The sequence below is a fragment of the Primulina tabacum genome, chromosome 12 (genome assembly GCF_025594145.1).
Source record: "Primulina tabacum isolate GXHZ01 chromosome 12, ASM2559414v2, whole genome shotgun sequence".
Classification (NCBI taxonomy): Eukaryota; Viridiplantae; Streptophyta; class Magnoliopsida; order Lamiales; family Gesneriaceae; genus Primulina; species Primulina tabacum.
This window is the reverse complement of record NC_134561.1, coordinates 6,483,854-6,489,853: the sequence shown is the minus strand read 5'-3', so window position 1 is coordinate 6,489,853 and position 6,000 is coordinate 6,483,854. Positions and strand designations below refer to the sequence as shown.

General features: G+C 40.9%; 1 non-coding gene across 1 annotated transcript; it reads left to right on the top strand.

The window, feature by feature from the left end:
• The first annotated feature begins 3,948 nt into the window (after nt 1–3,948).
• LOC142521544 (small nucleolar RNA R71) lies at nt 3,949–4,054 on the top strand. Its single transcript, XR_012814253.1, has one exon. It is a non-coding gene; the product is annotated as a small nucleolar RNA R71 (small nucleolar RNA).
• The last annotated feature ends 1,946 nt before the right edge of the window (nt 4,055–6,000 follow it).

The following is a 6,000-nucleotide window of genomic DNA, read 5'->3' as shown; positions in this document are numbered from 1 at the left end:
TCGAATCTGCAATCCAAGCGCGAATTCCTCTCCAAGCTTCGTGACGGCTCTCCAATAAAGTCTGAATGATCCCAAAAAACGTCCAAGGATCCCCACCATATTGCCCATATCCAGAACTAAGGAAAGGAATCGTCAAAAATTTTTTCCAAAAATACTGGCGCGCCCGGGCGGACATAAGTTTTTGCCCGGGCGGATGGTCTTCGCAGATTCTGCATTGCAAGTTTTCTTTGACGCGCCCGAGCGGATATAAGTTTCCGCCCGGGCGGATGACCTTCGCAAAAACTCTTTCTCTCACGCCTTGGAGGCGCCCGGGCGGACATAAATGTGCGCCTGGGCAGATGACTTTCGAATTTCTCCCTTTCATTTTAAGTTTCTTCACAAATCTCCTGCAATTTTAACCAACTAAACACATGAGCAACAAGAAAACATAAATTATGCTAAAATAACACAAAATGCATAAAATCTAAAAGATAAATGCAACACAATGCGACATAATAAGATAAAAAAAACAAGTAAAATCCCCCTATATCAATCCCCCAATACTAACCTTTCGCTCGCCCTCGAGCAAAACGGGTGACAAGACAAAATGGAATCTGACACAAAGTAGCTCGACAGTGAATTCATAGTCATCAACTAGCCTCAGCGAAACTCAACATATTCCCTTTTTGGTCAATGCAAAAGCACAATTCTTCGCACTTCCCTTGGTCTAGACATCTTTTCAAATAAAGCCTGAACGTGTGTGTGTTGTTAGTCCTAGCATCACAAATGATAGAGGGATCTATTTTCAACCATTGTCAGAGATTTAAATCAGCCTGTTAGTGTAAATCTTACTCTCCTCTATTCCTCTGGACTCAGCGTCCATCAGCAATGATTTTTCTCTTTTTTTTCTGAATAGGAATACAGTAATGAAAAGACTATATTAGAACTTTTCATTCAGATTCAAATCCAAGTGTTTTACATTGTTAGCCAGGAATAGGATTTCATTCCTTTATTCGGCTCTTCAACACCTTACATCTCCAACTTTAGCCACGAATAGGAATTCATTCCTTTATTCGGCTCCCCCACACCTTACATCTCAAACTTTCTCTTTTATTTTTTTTACGCTGCTGATAGATACCTCGATTCAAGAGAATATCGTCAAGTTCAATTTACAACTTCAAACATCTTCGTTTCCCACTTTAGTTTTAAATTTTCACCATCTTATCATGCATGCTTCTTGTTCTAACATTTGTGCAAAGAGAGTTCAACGTTTTAAATAAAACTTCATGTCTTTACCACAGTAAGTGCTAAAGAAGTTCAAGTACACTACAGACAGGGCATGTCTCATCACTTCCTAATCATCCTTGGCTAACAAGTCTACTTCAAACACTGTCGGCTGACACACCAATGCAAAAATGACGAACACTAAATTCCAACATATATAACCAACAAAACACCAAAAATGAACACATAAAACAACACCCATCCACCCCCCAATACTAAAGTCGTGCAGTGTCCCCAATGCAACAGAGGATAGAAAAGAGACAGATAGTGCATAACAAAATAGATGCAATATGACCTCAACATGCAACAGACACAGAAATAAACAAAACGATCCAAACGAAATGCAGGAAATAAAAAGAATGGACAGAAGTGACTCCCCTCTCAAATATCATCCTCCTCGTGTGCCTCTGGGGGAAGGACACCAGCTGCATCCCCCTGCTGAAGATAGTCATACTGAAACTGTAGAACTCAACAAAAGTACAAGAAAGAAAATTAAAACGAGTTGAGAGGGAAAGAAAGTAGTTCTCAATTTATAGTCTAGAGCTAGACAGCAGGTTCCCCTCAGTTCTGATTGTTTTGGAATCGAGTGACTCCAATTTGTCGTTCCCCTGTGCCACCTAAATATTTCTTCAGTCTTTGAGCATTGACTGTGAATGGCTCATTTTTTTCATCTCTCACAGTTATGTATCCCGAGGGGAACACCTTGGTGATCATGTAAGGGCCCGTCCACCTTGACTTGAGCTCGCCAGGAAACAGGCGTAGCTTGGAGATGTATAGCAGCACCGCTTCACCTTCTTTGAATTCTCTCGATGTGATGCGCTTGTCAGGTGCTAGCTTTGTACAATCTAAGTACATGTACTTCAGATGTGGAGGCCGTGGTTTTAGCTCACGTGTTGGCGGTTTCTCAATGCTTGACTTCCGAGGGGTCAAATCTCTTCGATCCCCCATGTCCTCCAATTTCATCATTTCTGGCTTCCATTGATGGTTGGCATTACAGTACGCCACTCTTGCAGATTTTTCTTCATCAAGTTCATCCACCTTCAATTCAATGGTGAGTGTAGCTTCCAATGGGTCCTTCATAGCATCCTGCACAATTTGACACACAAGTGAATCCGATGAATCAACTATAAAACAATCATTAGTGTGCAGTGTGTGCTTAAGAGCGTTAAAAACATTAAAAGTGATTTCTTCCTTTCCCACTCTCAATCTCAACTTCCCTTCTTGCACTTAAATCACGGCCTTGACACTTGCAAGGAACGGTCTCCCTAAAATCAAAGGCATATCCCTATCCTCTTCCATGTCAAGCACCACAAAATCTGTAGTAAATGTAAAATTTCCCACTTTCACCAACACATCTTCTTTGACTCCTTGTGGATGTTGGACGGATCCGTCAGCTAGTTGCAAGGACATCTGTGTCGGTTTAGGCTCGCCCAATCCAAGTTTCCTGAATACAGATAAAGGCATAAGATTAATGCTCGCACCAAGATCACATAAAGCTTTAGGAAAAACAACATCACCAATCATGCAAGGGATAAAAAAACTCCCTGGATCCTTTAGCTTTGGTGGGATCTGGTTTTGTACCAATGCAGAGCAATTCTCAGTCAATTTTACCGTCATGTGATCCTCCAACTTCCTCTTATTAGCTAAGATGTCTTCCAGAAATTAAGCATAACTCGGCATTTGCATCAAGGCATCATCAAAAGGAATATTGATGTGCAATTTTTTAAATATCTCAAGAAACTTACCGAATTGCGCATCAAGTTTTGCTTTTTTCAATGCTGCAGGAAAAAGAGCAGGTATAACAATTTTGGATTGTGCAGTGGGCGCTGGTGTAGAGTTAGAAAACTTACCCGTGTGCGTACCAACCGCTTCTTTTCCTTGATCTTCTTTTTCTTTTTCCTCTGGTTCAAGCACTTTTCCACTCCTCAATGCTATGGCTTTCACTTGCTCTTTCGGGTTAGTCTCAGTGTTGCTTGGCAAGGTGCTTGGCTCTCTACTTGCTATCATCTTCGCTAACTGCCCAATCTGATTCTCTAGCTCCTTTAACGATGCATCCTGATTTTGTAGTCTAGTCTCGATGGCTGAAATGAACTTAGACATCATTTGCTCCAAATTGGACTTTTCTTCTCGAGGGTCATCCCGATACATCGGTTGCTTACTGTACTGCTGTCCTCCTTGTGGTCGAGTCTGACTTCCTTGACCACCCCAAGAGAAACTGGGGTGTTGTCTCCATCTAGGATTGTATGTACTTGAGTAAGGATCATTCCTCGGACGGTTTTGAACCCCCACTTGATTCACCGGTGCCTCCTCGCCTCCTCGTTCACATAGAAAGGACCACTGTCTTGACAGTCCTTAACATAGTGTTCTCCTCCACATTTTTCACAAAATATCTCTTGAAGACGCATAGCCGTGCCACCCATATTCAACCCGTCCAGTTTCCTGTTCAAGACATCAAGTTGTGCAGTAATAGCAGAAAGGTCAGTTACCTGGTGAACTCCTGCACTCCTTCACTGGTTGTTCCTCTCAGATTGAGGATGACAGCTGCTAGCAGCCATTTCCTCCAGTAACTCGTACCCTTCCTCAGCAGTTTTTCTCAACAGGTTCCCACAAGCAGCATCATCTATCATAGTACGATTAGGAGTAAGCAAGCCATAGTAAAAGGTTTGAACGACTAACCCAAGTAGAAGTTTGTGATGAGGACATCTTCTTAATAAATCTTAGAAGCGCTCCCATGCCTCATATAAGGACTCCTGCTCGAATTGAGCAAATGTGGTGATGTCTGCCCGCAGCTTCATGGTCTTAGATGGAGGAAAGTATTTAATTAGAAACGCTTTCGCCATGTCCTCCCATGTGGTGATCGAACCTATAGGCAAACAATTCAACCATGCTTTAGCTTTATCGCGTAGGGAGAAAGAAAATAAACGCAACCTAACAGCATCATCAGAAACTCCATTAAATTTAAAAGTGTCGCAAATTTCAAGAAAATCTGCGATGTGCGTGTTTGGGTCATCTACTGCAGATCCTCCAAACTGGACTGTGTTCAGAATCATCTGAATTATAGCTTGTTTGATTTCGAAGTGGTTTTCCCGCACAATAGGTGTCACAATGCTGGGGCGTGCTCCATCCAAAGAAGGTTGGGCATACTCCAGCATCGGTATGCGGCGTGGCATCTCAGCATGTCTAGCATCATGGTGTTCCTCCTCATGATCGTTCTCGTGCCTCTCCATCATTTCTTTCAGTCTCTGCTGCTGTCTTCTCCTGCGGAAAGTTCTTTCAATTTCAGGGTCAAACTGCTCAAGCACCACGTCAAGTGACTTTGGCATGCACTGGACGAGATATCTGTAACAGAATACGAAGTGTTAACTTAATAAAATGAAACAATGCTAAGAAAATACCTAAAAATAAAATTGTGAATTAAAACTCCCCGGCAACGGCGCCAAAAACTTGATCGAGCAAAACTTGCACTGTGGAATCTTAATTAAAATATGATTGTGTATGCTCAAAAATTAATCGCAAGTGCACGATGTCAAGTAATAGTATAATGAGTACGAGTATTGTTCCACTGGAGACTGTGTTTGACAATTATTATTTTCAGTTATTAAATCTTTAGCAACGAAAATTGGTTGATTGATTATTATTACTATGATCAAATAAACATGCAAATAAAAAGATTCAATAATTAAATAAAGAAATATGATATTAAAATTGGTTGATTAAAATTCAATGAGAAATGAATTTGTTGGGAATATTGGTTCACCTACCCTCGTTAATTAATTAATTCGTTCGATCGTGACTGTATGCTTCCGACAGGATTTCCTATTCAATTGACCACACTCTCTCGAGATATGCCAAACTAATTCTACTCAAAGAAGTAATTAAATGTCTTTAATTATTTATCAAGAGCGAATTGCAGGTCGATCTATGAAATCCCCTAGTTTTCGACCCTTAGTACTATAACTATCGGCGTGTATCCAATTTCATATATCTATGTAAATTGTAGATCCACGGATTATACTACTCGTTCCTATCACAAGTTATTCTCTCGAACTCACTCGCAATATAAAATTATTATCAAAGTTAGCTACGCTTTAACAACACGATAAAACAATAGTCTAATCAAGAATAAATTAGAAATCGATATGTAAATTAATTATATCAAAGTTTGGGGTAGGATCCCCTTAAATCCTAAATATTAAAGGTTTAGCTACTCGAATTCATATTAGAAATAAACAAAACAAAGTTTAAAAGATGAAAACTAAATTAGAAATACTAGAATTGACGAAAAACGAAGAACGATGCCCGAAAAATTGTCGAATCTGCAATCCAAGCGCGAATTCCTCTCCAAGCTTCGTGACGGCTCTCCAATAAAGTCTGAATGATCCCAAAAAACGTCCAAGGATCCCCACCATATTGCCCATATCCAGAACTAAGGAAAGGAATCGTCCAAAATTTTTCCAAAAATACTGGCGCGCCCGGGCGGACATAAGTTTTTGCCCGGACGGATGGTCTTCGCAGATTCGGCATTGCAAGTTTTCTTTGACGCGCCCGAGCGGATATAAGTTTCCGCCCGGGCGGATGACCTTCGCAAAAACTCTTTCTCTCACGCCTTGGAGGCGCCCGGGCGGACATAAATGTGTGCCCGGGCGGATGACTTTCGAATTTCTCCCTTTCATTTTAAGTTTCTTCACAAATCTCCTGCAATTTTAACCAACTAAACACATGAGCAACAAGAAAACA